Source organism: Sinocyclocheilus anshuiensis, unplaced genomic scaffold (genome assembly GCF_001515605.1).
Source record: "Sinocyclocheilus anshuiensis isolate Anshui unplaced genomic scaffold, SAMN03320099.WGS_v1.1 scaffold799, whole genome shotgun sequence".
Classification (NCBI taxonomy): domain Eukaryota; kingdom Metazoa; phylum Chordata; class Actinopteri; order Cypriniformes; family Cyprinidae; genus Sinocyclocheilus; species Sinocyclocheilus anshuiensis.
Genome location: NW_015548231.1, coordinates 957403 through 971860, shown reverse-complemented (window position 1 = coordinate 971860; position 14458 = coordinate 957403). Strand labels below are relative to the sequence as shown.

At 37.1% G+C, this 14458-nt stretch overlaps 1 protein-coding gene and 1 long non-coding RNA gene across 2 annotated transcripts in view; one reads left to right on the top strand and one right to left on the bottom strand.

The window, feature by feature from the left end:
- The window catches only part of LOC107654638 (heparan sulfate glucosamine 3-O-sulfotransferase 1-like), a 22531-nt gene extending 18609 nt beyond the window's left edge, over nt 1-3922 (bottom strand). The window contains exon 1 of the mRNA XM_016441816.1: nt 3572-3922. The gene's annotated coding sequence lies outside the window, so the exon portion shown is untranslated. The remainder of the gene's footprint in view (nt 1-3571) is intronic.
- LOC107654640 (uncharacterized) overlaps nt 1-6345 on the top strand; it is a 26676-nt gene extending 20331 nt beyond the window's left edge. Inside the window, exons 3-4 of the long non-coding RNA XR_001630355.1 lie at nt 5264-5538; nt 5915-6345. This is a non-coding gene — a long non-coding RNA (uncharacterized LOC107654640). The remainder of the gene's footprint in view (nt 1-5263; nt 5539-5914) is intronic.
- Nucleotides 6346-14458: the final 8113 nt, after the last annotated feature.

Here is a 14458-nt window from a genome sequence, read left to right as displayed (position 1 = left end):
TCCTGAGCTATGAAAGAGCAACCTCTGAGCAATAACGTTTTCCTCGGGGATGTTCTCGGGCCTGTGGTAATGCGTTGTGTGGTTTCTTTTTTTTTTTTTATATAATTTTTCTTTTTTTGTGTGTTGTGGTTTGGCTTTGTGAGGCTATAGGGAAGAGCGTTGCAGGAAGGGTGGTCAGCAGAAGAGCAGTAGCCTGTCATCTTTATGGACTAAAACTGTCAACACTAATGACCCAAGAAACAAACTGAAAAGACTCCCCTATACACAAGCACACACAGTCACATGCATATAAACAGACAGACACACACAAATCCCTGTCTGCTTATCCAAGGATACGCCAATTTAATAATATAAGGATCAACTGGTTTGTTTTTATGACTTTATAGGGATTTTTTCCCTGAGAACAGAGTGGTTTTGTCTAGAGTACAGTCCCTGTGACGTACATAATGACCTCTGTGCTACAATGTAACCTTCACACTTATCCGCTCACTTTACCATAAGACGAGTAAAGCAGGGACATTAAATGCTGCAGGTCACAACTGCAAACAAGTGCTTAAAGTTGGGTAAGAAAATGTAGAAGACAAAAATGCTAGGCAGACTTGCAACAGGTTCTCACAGTCAAGTCAGGTGATATAATAGAGACATGTCACTTTCTGGTCATGTTCCATGCTAAATAATCTAGTGTTCAGTGTATTTAAAAACTGACGTTTTAGTATGAGTTGACTGATATAAACATGTACATGGTGTCCATATTTCTGTTTGAATAGGGAACCCCACAGCAGATTTGACCATCTGTCAATCAATGGGGTTTCCAAGCTGTCCAGTTTGGACTTGGCCCTTTCAGTTATATATTGTAGTCCTAGTCCTAGTGTGTGGGTGTGTGTTTGTTTTGGTGTACTACATGGTTTCTGTGTGAGTTACGATAGCCTAATGTCTGGATAGGTGAGTCATTGAGAGATAAATGACCCACCACAGTCATTTAGTTATCCATGAACACTGTGTCAGCTTACTGTATAGAGTATCTTTTTTATCTTTTAACTTCCACAGAGAAGTTCTTACAATTACAAAGACCTGTGTATATATAGTATACTTTATATATATATATATATAGAGAGAGAGAGAGAGAGAGAGAGAGAGAGGTAGATTTATACGTGTATATATATATATAGAGAGAGAGAGTGTGTTTGTGTACGTGTTTATGTGTGTATATAACAAAATATGCATAAAAGTATTATAAATCTAGATTAAAGTGCAAATGCAAAACTGTAGGCTGCAATAATAGAATAGGTGTTTGCTGAATTGTTTAACGTAAAATTAGACACAACACAGGACATTAAGACAGTTCAAGTTATTCAGTGGCCTGTATTTTTATGTCTCACAGGCTCGTTTAAAATAAAATATGGCGTTGACTGGGTCCATTTGGTAATTGAATTATTCTGCTTTTTATTTCTTTTCTGCATCTAACAGATGTTCAGATGATGTTGTCCTCTATTGCCCGTGCAATGTGCTTATAAAATATTAATCTCTGTTTTGAATGCATTTGAATTTGAAATGCTGTAAGCATTTTGATTACATACTGACTAGTTATTAACACTAATCTCATCAGCCATATTTAATATATTTTTTGTCTAACGATACAGTGTTAAACTTCTGTTCCATATTCTAGATGTGCATGTTAGGATGAAAGCAGACCACCCACGTCTGAGTCTTTTGTTTCAGGTAATCGTGCTGATGTAATGCTTTGGAGTGAACCTGTTTGATCTTGTTCTTAACGAAACTTTTAAACAGACATACAGCACATAGGCGACTCTTTTCGTCTCGTCTCTCTCTGCTTTTTTATGTATGGTTCATTGCACTTAGTAGAGCAGTTCTGCGCTCATAAAATATGATATGTATTATTCACGTCTTCCTCTATCACTAATGCTCCAACATTTTATGCCCCCATGAAGTCATGCTATCTCAGAGGTGACAGACATTCATCTAATCCATATCCAGCTGTATTTTTCCTCCTTTCCATTGTCAACATCTTGCACTGAGCATCTTAATCAAATATGTTTATGTAAAGGAAAGCAGCGTACTGTGATTTCACCAAGTAGGACATGTTTTTGGATCAACATCATTGGTCTGGGCACAACATTATTTTCGACCAATCAGATTTTAAGGTTTGGGGTAGACCATAAGATTGAACAGCATGCATATCAACATTCATAATATCCATCTGATTTTAGTGATAGGCTATGGTTTGGGATGGGATTTAGTGAAGTAAATTTCACCATACTGGCGTGTACAATAAAAACTGGGAGAGTTTTATCATTGCATTTTTAATGTCTGCCAGATTTCCCCTTTTCATTACACAGCAGATCTGAATTTGGTGGAGTACCAAGTCACATGCTGCATTTCTGATTTGATACAATAAATTTTGCATCATGTGAGAAGTACATAACATATTAGACCTATTAGCTCTTTCATCCATTCATCCTTCTGTGACTCCCATGGCCCCACTACCTTCTAGAAACCACTGACTCACATACACAAACATACACATGACAGAGCATGTCAACATCGGGCTTGTTTTTTCATAGAACAAAACTTGAAATATAGTCCAAATGTTTATTACTTAACTAAACAGTGTCATGGTTTACTGAAGAATCTTTAACATCAATTAAACCTTTCATTTGCCCAAAAGGTTCCTTACAGTGGGGAATAAAGTAATTCAATTATTACAATATTCTTGACGCTAGGAGAGAAAATCTTTCTTTTTAAGAACTTTTCACTGAAAGTTTCTTTGGAGAACCAAGTTGTTGTGTATATAACATCTAATTTCACTTTACCAGGTGATTTGCAGCCATAGACATTAGTTAAAATAATTTTACAAGCATTTACTTGCTACATTGGTGAGAGACAAAATAAACACACTTGTGGGTATATACAGTATATAACAATAAAAAAGACCTTCATAAATCATCTAGAAAATGAATAAAATCATGAAAAAATTGAGAAATTACCAGCTAATATCATTTTTGCAACATTTTGTATTATAAAAATCCAAAAGAATAAAGGTCAGATCTTAGTGATACCTGGTTTTCAGGAAATCTAAAGTTATAGTACCTCTTCTAAGAACAATAGCTAACATCTCTTTATCATGTCAGGTCTGTAGGAAGACAGTTTCTATGCCTCTGTGAAGGTTCTTTATTGGCATCTATGGTTCCATGAAGAACCTTTAACATCCATGGGACCAAGGTTTTTTGTAGTCAAAAAAAGGTTCTTTAGATTTATTTTAATGTTCTAAGAAAACCAATGATTATTTTAAGAACTGTTCATTGAAAGTTTCTTTCTTTTATGGCATTGCTGCAAAATCCTCCTTTCAGAACCTTTATTTTTGAAAGAGTGCTATGATTGACTAAAGAAGTGGATTCACTTTTTAAATCTCACATGCTGTAGGCAACCGTACTCATGAGACATGTTAAGCACAGTTCAAAGTTCTGGTTAAAATTCAAGAGTTTCTCTGACCAAATACTCCAGTCAACGACACTGAGAATGAAAGCAGTGATAGAACAGGACAAGAGCTTACCTGAGCTTTGTCTCCTTCAGTCAGTTCCTCTCATAAAGTGTGTTTCGCCCTGATGTTTTTGGACTTTCATGCTTCTCTATTCCATCCTTCTGAGCACTTCAGTGAATTTCAAACCTCTTTTTTTTGTTTTATTCTGTTCTTGCTGTCTCTTCTCTCTCCTGTTTTCTGTGACGGCGGTTTTAAAGTTGAGGTGGTGTAGCTGCTTCTCCAGACTATCTAGGCAGGAAAGGAGGTTGTAAAAAGAAACTGAGTGTGTGAGCGAGGGAGGTGAATGAATTCGAAAGTGTCTACATGCTGTGTGTGGATGGAGTGTGTGTATGAGTGAATGAACAACAGAGAGAGAGAGAGAGCACAAACGCGTCGCCCCTGAGGGAAATTCCTCCCTCCCTCGCTTTCTCCATCTCCTCTCTTTCTCTGTATCTAGCCCCCCTCCTATCATCCATACTATCGCTCTGCCGCTTCCCCCAGCCTCTCTCTCTATTTCTTTTCTCCATATTGTTTGATTTGCGTTTCATCGCCTTTTCACATCCAAATAAATGAACTCATTCTTCACTTTGTCTCCAAATGTCATTTTTTTTCCTCCTCATATCCCACGTTCAGAACAGCCGGTTTCTTTTTCAGCTCCCTGTTTTTCTGTTCAAGGGCTTTGGAATGTATTTGCCCTAGAAAATCCCCAAAATCATGAATAACTTACAGGGTGCTGGCTCACAAACACACAGGGCACAAATAGATGGGCAGCACGTATAGCTCAAGTGTCTGTTAATCTCCAAATGCACAGCACACATTCACTGTATGACGGTACATTACCCACGCTGGAATAATAATTGCGTGTGATGCAGAAAGTACTTTTGGATTTTTTTTTTTTTTTTGGCTTTTTCTCTGCATGTGTTGTGAATAAAACATAATAGGATTTTTGACGGTTCTCCTATAAGCTTGTGCAGCAGAAAATAGTTTGGTAGTACATGGATACTTTCACCATGTCTTTTACCATGAATTTCAACAAGCTTTTGATTGACATAAAGATTTTAATTTTATAGTCATATGAATGTATAAATAAACTATTTATATTAAGTTCTGTGACTGGTCATCATGTCTAGTAGTATATATATATATATATGTGTGTGTGTGTGTGTGTGTGTGTGTGTGTGTGTTTTCCGCTTGACTTTTAATTGTTTTAAAAGTTTATATACACATTCACACTTGTTTTTTTTTTTATTGATTTCTTAGCGTTTACATGTCACTTCATGTAATAAATGAAATAATAATATAATAATAATACTAATATATAAAATCAATTAATAAGTGATAAATATAATTTACCAAATGTGTATCAGGTGTTATTGTTTTTTTAAATGTACATTTGTCAAATTTGAAGAGAATATGAATATTACACTTTTCAGTCTAATAATGGATAGCTTTTCTAGCTTCTCTAGCAGGAAACTGGTTTGGTTTGGGTCTTTTGAGCTTTTTTTAATATTATTATAATATTCTAACCTTGTTGAGATATTTCACTAAAGGTCAAAATGAAATCTGTTATTTCATTTACTTCTTTTGTATATAATTTTTCCTGTAAGAATGTCCTACTTAATTAGTAACAGTAAAGGGTTAATTGACCTAGTATGTGATGCTAAGAGTTTGCAAAGAACATGAATATGAATGTAAATTCAAATTCTTTCTCTGAAATGACTGCAGTACCTCTCTGCCCGGGTCTGACTACACCTTCCTTCACTTTCGCTGAGGTCTCAGTCGGATTATGGATTACTACGGAGTCTTATTATCTCTCTCACCCATATGAGCAGTAATGTAGTGTGAAGGGAAGGGGTTGAGAGTTTAAATGAAGACCTCCTGCTGGTTAAGATCTCAGAACGCACACCTGCCTCAATCCCCACATTTGGGTTCCTGCATCTCTGCTTCCAGACCTGGAGGGGAGAAAAAAAACTACCGTGTGATGTCGCACCATGAGGGGGGTGAGTTTGTCTCCCGTTCTCCTCTTCCTCCTTTGAGACATCTAGAGCTCCTCAAGCCCCCAGCCTTGTTAGTGAGCATGTCTGATTTGGCCCTTTCGCTGTGTGTCTCACACTTTTTTCTTACACTTTCGGTGCCACTCTATAGAACCTAGCGTCAGCTGTGATCACAGTCATCTTTCATATTTTTTTCACGATTCCTACAACTTTTTTATCTGTCTTTCTCACTATACAGAGAACACTGTGTTGAATTCTGTCTCCCTCTCTGGCATCATGATCCTCATCCTTGCCATTTCTCCCTTTCAGCGAGATGCTTATCTTCCACAGTTTCTGAATTCCTCTTCCTTCATTAAAGTTTCTTTTTGTTTCTCCTCCGTAGGCTGGATTTAGAGGAATCGGAGGGAAGTCAGACCACAGACTCTCAGAGGGTGGCCGTTCTTCAGGTTCAGCCTTCAAACAGAGCGATTGTTTGTGGAGTTCCACAATGTTCCTCTTATGAATCTTTTGTGTTCGTCTTGGCCTGGCTGGCTTAAGATTAAAAGGCAGGCCTGAGTTCTGAAAATAGCATTACATGGCTGTCAGCTCAGTTTTCACTCTATTTAGTCTGTTTTATTATTTTCATTCAGTTCTCTTGATTCATACAGTATATTAACATTTTTCAAATCAGAATGTCTTTTATTTGGCCAATACAAAGATGATAGCGCAAATTTTTGATGCTACTGAGGTCACTTTTCTGCAGAAAATTCTCAGAAATGTAAATAAGGGATCTTATTTTGCAAATAAAAGCTTTCCATGAAATGATGGACTGTTCACCCAAAAATTAAAGTTCTTAAATTAATTTATTCACCCTCATTACGTTCCAAAACTGTATGATTTTCTTGCTTCCATCGAGCACAATAGGAGATGTTAAGTAGGATGTTATTTTGCTCTTTCAGTGTAAGTGAATAGTGACCAAAGGCTGTCAAGCTCCAAAAAAAGAGCAGTAAGCCCATATGACACATGCATGCCCCTATATTTCAAGACTAAAGTTGTTGTTTACTGATAGTCTTACTAATTTTGGCCTGTTGTGGCACATTAGTACCACATGAGAATATGAGAATCTCTTTTTTTTTTGTATAAAAATGACGTCAGACCTGGTATGATACCTCTTGACATTTCATATTTAAATAGGCATGAATGTAATTTCAGGGTCCCAGACGGAGTAGGAGTGTCAACATCAGGTTGCCTGTGAAAATAAGCAATTAATAATGCAAGTCAGGATACAACCTCCAGACAACGTCTTCTTCATCGCCCACATAACCAAGAAAGGTACTACAAGTTCACCATTCAAACACAGATAAAACCTCACAAGTCCACGTGTTCCCATTAAATGCTTTAAGACATGGACTATCAAATAATTAGATCCTGAAAAACATTAAAAAATGTTTCTTTTTTTCTTTTTTTTGCATAAGAACACCTTATAATGACAATTCTTTAAATACATAATGGAAGTGAAATGGAAATGTATTTGCATCCAGCTTGTAGCTTTGAAGCTTTTAAGAGCAGATATATAAGCACGTATTTAAGGAGGAGTTATATAGGTGCTGTTTGTTATTCTTAAAGGCATTAGGGATGTTTATGGTATAAATTAATTATCTAGATATGAAAGGGTTAGTTCACCCCAAAATGAAAATTCTGTCATTAATTACTCCCCCTCATGTCATTCAAAACCCGTAAGACCTTCGTTCATCTTCGGAACACAAATTAAGATATTTTTGATGGAATCTGAGAGCTCTCTGTCCCTCCATAGACAGCAACGCAACTGAAATGTTCCCAGGCCCAGAAACGTAGCAAGGACATCGGTAAAACAGTTCATGTGACATCAGTGGCTCAACTTCAATTTTGCGAAGCTACCAGAATACTTTTTGTGCGCAAAGAAAACAAAAATGAAAGACATCGTCAGAATAGTCCATCTGCCATCAGTGGTTCAACCGTAATGTTATGAAGCGACGAGAATACTTTTAGTACGTGAAGAAAACAAAAATGACTTTATTCAACAATTCTTCTCCCCCGAGTTACTGTCTTCCGCCATTTTGGAGAGTATCACGACGCATACGCACGCTTTACCCTAAGTGTAAACAACGCTGATTATGCCGATTATGTTCATGCGCGCACTTTCCCCTCTAACGTAAACAACGCCGATTACGCTCTTGGGTACTCTCCAAAATGGCAGAACACGTAACTTGGGGGAGAAGAATTGTTAAATAAATCATGTTATTTTTGTTTTCTTTGCACACAAAAAGTATTCTCGTAGCTTCGCAAAATTGAAGTTGAGCCACTGATGTCACATGGACTGTTTTACCGATGTCCTTGCTACGTTTCTGGACCTGGGAACATTTCAGTTGCGTTGCTGTCTATGGAGGGTCAGAGAGCTCTCAGATTCCATCCAAAATATCTTAATTTGTGTTCCGAAGATGAACGAAGGTCTTATGGGTTTTGAACGATATGAGGGGGAGTAATTAATGACAGAATTTTCATTTTGGGGTGAACTAACCCTTTAAGGTGGCATGCAAGAAAAAAAGTTATAAAAGAAAATCACATTTTACATGAGGCATTTTTTTGTATAAATAAAAATCGACTGTTTTGAAGTTCTCAGTGTCATTGTGATTGTATGATTAATGGTTAATGTGTTGTTGAGCAGCTCTTTGAGATGTATGGTTCCTTTCAGTGTCAACATCAATTTATGGCATATGAAAATAAAAACAGGAGAACTGCAAAAGGGAACAGTAAAAAGGTATCTCTTTGGTCTTGCATTGTAATGATTACCATACATTATACATAGCAAATCACTCTGAGAGTTCTAATATCTGCTTGTTTTTAAAAGGATGTGCTGCTCTTTTACTGCCTGCTGTATGTGCATTAGCAGGACAGTCGTTAAATCTCTGCTTACATTGCACTGCCGACCAAATGTGCAGGGCAACAATAAAAAAAACAAATTCTCAATGCGGTAAGGTTTACTTTCCTCCGAGACAGTGGGGCTCATAAATAACATGACTGAACAAACTTGCAAACGTGCTTAAATTTCTTTTTCAAAGGAAGTATCAGAAATGGGACAATAATGTCTGGATCGCTGACTCAGTAAGGATCATTTCTGCTCACGCTAGTGCACTGATTGTTCCAAAGGGACCAGTGGATGCCAGTAATGTAATATTAGCATAACATAGCCACACACTAACACAACAATGTGGTATTATAAGACTTTCTAAAAGGATTTGCTAAAAATGTTCTATGCTAGCTAATGCTACATTGTACCTCAAATAATCCTCCAGGATTTGGCTAATTCATTCAGAGGGTTTAAACGGCAAACATTAACACATGTAGTTATTTATTGTGATTATATACCAGATAAAATACCGTTCTTTTGATATAAGCTGGATTCAGCACTTTAAATGTGGTTTAATTAGGTTATGCTGTTTACGTTCAGTTCTGTTAAAGGAATAGGTCACCCAAAAATGAAAATTTGCTGAAATTATGGGAATATCTGTTTACAGTTTTTGACAAAATTATTTGTTGATTTGTTCTTTTTTAAAACTGTGCAATTAACAGAATTTTACTGTAAAATTACATGAAATGTCTGGTTAGATCTTTTACAGTTTTTCCATGTCCATAGTACGGGAACTTACTGTTAACCTATTAACAGCTTTTTCTTCCGTAACGTTTTTACAGCATTTTACAGTTAAAATTGCACTCATTTTTTATAGTAGGGCATCCAAGATGTAGGTGAGTTTGCTTCTTCATCGGAACAGATTTTAGCTTTACATCACTTGCTCACCAGTGGATCCTCTGCAGTGAATGGGTGCCGTCAGAATGAGAGTCCAAACAGTTGATAAAAACATCACAATAATCCACACCGCAGTCTGTCAGTTAATGTCTTGTGAAGCAAAAAGCTGTGTGATTTTAAATACATGTATTCTTTCTATATAAAAAGTCAGCACTATTGCACTATTTACCAGACGCAATTAACAATCCACTAATACTGGCTATGGAAAGCAGGCGGTAAACCTAATTTCATTTCAAAGAGGTGTCTGTGTATGCTTTCTATTGATCGTAGCAGCAGTAATTCATCAAAAGATGAAGAGTTTCATAACCAGGCACACAGTGTAGACAAGCGGACGTTTGGTGTATCAAAGAGCTGATTCAGGTGTCTGGGCTGCAGAGGTGCAGTGATGCTGTACAGTACAGATCAGGATAGTCTGCTGCATCCTGAACAAACAAGCAATTATAAATGACCTGCGTGACAGGGAACTGACCACAAATTGTGTTCAGCACTGATATTTCAACTGGTGTAATGTGTTCTTTCTTGCAAAATGTTTTGCTCAGTTTCCCCTAAGGGATTGATAAATTAAAGCTCTATGTCTATAGCTACATCTATATCTACATCTAGTCTACATCTATAGCTATGGGGGAAGTCGTGGCCTAATGGTTAGAGAGTCAGACACGTAACCCAAAGGTTGTGGGTTCGAGTCTCGTACCGGCAGGGATTGTAGGTGGGGGGAGTGAATGTACAGGGCTCTCTCCCACCTTCAATAACACGACTGAGGTGCCCTTGAGCAAGGCACTGAACCCCCAACTGCTCCCTGGGCGCCGCAGCAAAAAATGGCTGCCCACTGCTCTGGCACTTGGCCACATGTCGTGTCACTTCATTGACATTTCAAAATTCCATTCCAGTTGACATGTTTTAGCATCCAAGTATAATTGTTTCATGCCAGTTGAGTGAGTTTTCATTAACAATATGGTGAGGAAGACTGTGGCAGTGTTTGTAAACCTAAAATGATCTCTTCTCTGGAGAACGACATGCTGAGCTTGTTATTGCATCAAGTTGCAGGCAAGTGCCCAGGGCTGGTCCTCAGATGAACAAGCCCCAGGGCAATCAATGGACAATAAGCTAATAGGAAGCTAATAGCGCTAGGCTAATAGTTTCTGCCAGAAGACATCAGATAACAAGGGTTTCGTTTACAGTTAAAGAAGTTAAAGTGTTATAGAAGTTTTGTTGCAGTGTAGCTTTTCCCCTCTGTACCAGACCCATGCTGCTATCATACGGTGGACCTTTATGTTAAGAAATGAACAGGTTGTGCTGAGGGAAGGGGCTAGACTTGCACACCTGTGTGCAGATGTGACTAATTACCTTGTATGTGTGAGAGTCTGTGGTTTCTTTCTCAGGAGAAAAAAAGCCATTTGGACGATGAGAAGCGCGTGTTCCGCTGCTCTGTCACTGGGGCCGGTGCGAGGGGCACTGCAGGGGCGCTGGACAATTACCACAAGTCACACGGCATCACCTCAATCAGAAGTGGCCTGGAGCGGCACGCTTTCCTGTGGCTCTATTTCTGGGATGGTGCAATAAAAGGTGATACATGCAATGTCCTATCAGTGACATCATTTCTGCCAGATACATACACGTGCAGAAAGCAAAAGCATAAAAGCGCTAAAATGTTCCATCGTTTTACAGTGGTCATGTCAAAGTTGTTTGGAGGTGTATCATGGTAGCACATTGATTTTCTTTAAAATAACACATAAATGCAATTGAACTTGTATGTGTTAATCATTTAGCACCATGGTATAGGAGAGACCGGGGCTTGTTGTCACACAGGGAAGTTTTTACAAAGATTATATCCAAGTAAACTGTGAATAGTTTGTAACGTTTGTTTTAACTGTTGTCATTTTTTACACTTCATCATTTGTGATTTCTGTTTGTAAATATAATATTATATAATGGGTTTAACGCATTTTACATCTTTAAAGTATGAACCTTTATAGAATCTTAATTTAAATGAATGAATGAATCCAATATTCACTGCGGTAAGACAACCAGTGTTATTTTAGTGTTATTTATATACCACCTAATAATTTTCATTGATATTTTTATTTTTTATATTTCAGTTCTTACTCTCATTTTAGTATTTTTCAGTACTTTTGTTATCTGCTTGTGCCGTTTTTATTAATTAGTTTTTTCCCCCTATATGTTTAATATTTCTATTTATTTACTTAGTTTTAGAGTTTTAGTACTTAAACTAGTACTTTTTATTTCATATTGTCACCAAGGCAACATTTCTCATTTTCTGTTTGTTTAAAGTTTAAATTTTCATCTAATATTTATTTTATTTCAGATTTATTTCAATTAAAGAAAAAAAAGTTTTAGTTAACAGTAATAACACTGATGACAACAAACTATAATGTCACAGTGCCTTTGTAAGAAAGAAAGAGAAAGGAAGTGGGAGTTGTTGTGCATGTGTAGGAAAAAGAAAGCGTGCGAGAGGAATAATGAAAGAGAGAGAATTTTCAAGAGCATCATTGTGTAATGCTAATGGGCACCATTCCCCTTACAGCTAATATCTAATGAGTTTTCATCAATCATCTCACTTATTGCTTCATTTAGGAGATTTGATAAGGAGGCTGTGAGTGTTTGTGTTAAAATCAGTCATCTCAGTCCTCCTGTTTCTCTGGTTTCTTCACACTAAAGCCCCTAGACCTCTCATGGACGTCATTTTGGAGCCCCTACAAGGACACGGCCCCACACTGGAACAGGTCTGCTGGGGAAATGTGTGAATGTGTGTGTGTGTGTGTGTGTAATGGAAAAGGCGGGATTAGATCCATCATATTACAATCCTGTTAGAAGGTTCAGGTTTTCAGTGTGTGTGTATATATTTGTGCATGTGTATTTATGAGACGTTTCAATATAGCACACTGAATGTCCATTTTCCATGTAGTATTGGATCTTTTTTTTCTGAGAAGAAGCTACACAACTGCTCAAAACTGTAGCAAAAAATGCTAATGAAATCCCCAAGTCACCGAATCATAAATTCTCTCTCCCAAACATCTAAGTTTTTCAGAAATCCCTGGCAACCACATAAACAACCCACAGCTTGTGTGGATGTCGTTATGCATGTGTATAATAAAGACAGACAGACAGACAGACGAAGAGAGAGAGAGAATGAGAGAGAGTCTGCTTTTGATAAGGGAACATAAGCATGTGTCTCATACACCACCCTTCCCTTGAAGATTAGCTCAGGGAGGGGTGGGGGGGGGCGGGTGTAAGTCATGCAATCGTTTTTTCAACATGAAACTTTACAGGGATTGAAAGAGAGAGAGAGAGACCCAGATTCGGAATGAGACAGACGCTACGACTGACCTAAGAATCCCTTCATTAATAACACTTAACAGTACATTCTTAATGATGCGCTGTAGCTTGAAACGTTCCAAAAGTTTTTTTGTGTTTCGGGGGTGAATGGGATCTAAACCAGACAATGGCATTTTAGTGATGCTAGCTAATGCAGGCTATTAACCAGAAGTACTAAACTTTGACATATAACTTCTATTGCATTGCTTGTGCTGTGGACATGAATAATAGCTCAAATTATACAGCTTAAGCATTCTAAGCTTCACTAACTAACTCTAACTTTTCAAGTATTCAAACTTTTTGTTTTTTTGCAAAAACAAAATGTGCAAAAAAAACTCTCTGCCTTATATTTCAGGTTGTACTTGATAGTGTTGTTATTGTTAACTACAACTGAAACTACTAGAATGCTTTAAATGTAAAAATACAATAAAATCTAAGTTTTAGATGAAAAACTTAAACTTAAAAAAATGAAACAAAAAACTTAAAACATAACGAAAATTAGAAATGTTACCTTGGTAACGAACTAAAATAAGGTAACATTGATGTAATAAAATGACTAAAAATAAACTAAAGCTAAATAGAATTATTTACAAAATAATAAAAATGTCTATAACTCAAAGCATAAAAATAAATGCTAATTCAAAATTATTCATCTCATGTCGCAAAGCGGAAGTAAACTATTTCCATTAGCCGCTTTAGGTAAATAAATAAAAAATTAACAAAGTGCAGTAAACGGTAAAACTATTTGCGCTACAAACCAGTGTGTTTATGATTACGATAAGAAATGAAAATAATATTATAAGAAATACCAGTTTGCAATATCAAGCAGCATAATGGTCATCCACACTTATGTTAAAAATTAGGGTGGATAATAATAAAATAGCACTGCTACCTTTGCCATATATAGGGGCCAGAATAGAGACTTTGGGGTTTGCTCTGGTACACAGTCACCTACAGTAGCAACCATCAACGAATGCATAGCTATGTGCTTACAATGTCTCAGAATGTTAGCAACCATATATCAGTCTTCTGGCAAACACTCTAGGATTGAGTTCGTCTAAATTTTGCTTGAAAACCGCAATTCTTGACCTTGAGTGGTTCATAGGGACTCTTGCATGAACTAACCAAGAATTGCATTGTGTAGACCAGTATACAGGTGCCTATGTTCTCTGGAGGAGAGAAAGAGAGAGAACAAATGTACTGCTGAAGTGCTCACTTTTAGAACAATAGATATGTCCTTGGCCTAGATGTGCCATTACTCAAATCTCCCCACAGGTGAAACCATACATCCATTTAATATAAAACTCTCACATGTCACAGTCTAGTGATTTAGGGCAGTCAAGCTAAGTCAAAGTGTTTATTTGTCCCTTTCAAGGAAAGTCAGTTCACTTGGCGGCCATATTTTCAACACCTCCAAGTAGTAATGCCTAGTATCTACTTGGATGAGGAAATCATTTCAAAAACTGCTTTGCCAAAACTCACATTTAAGCAACATATTTCAAATCAGCAACAAAATTTGACATAATCTGTCCTGTAAATGTTGTTTCTTTGCTCAAATAGCATCAAAAAACGTATATTTCCCAAGCGCGGATCTCACAACACTGTTTCTGTGGGAACTGGCAGCTATACTGGCACAATGACTTTACCAACTGGCAACAGACTCTTTTATTTCGGAAAGCGGTTACTAACTCCGCCATATTTCGCATTGCATTTTCACCTGTTCGTAGTTAAATGACTGAAAGATCTAGTTTTTGTGCTGGGTTTCAACAC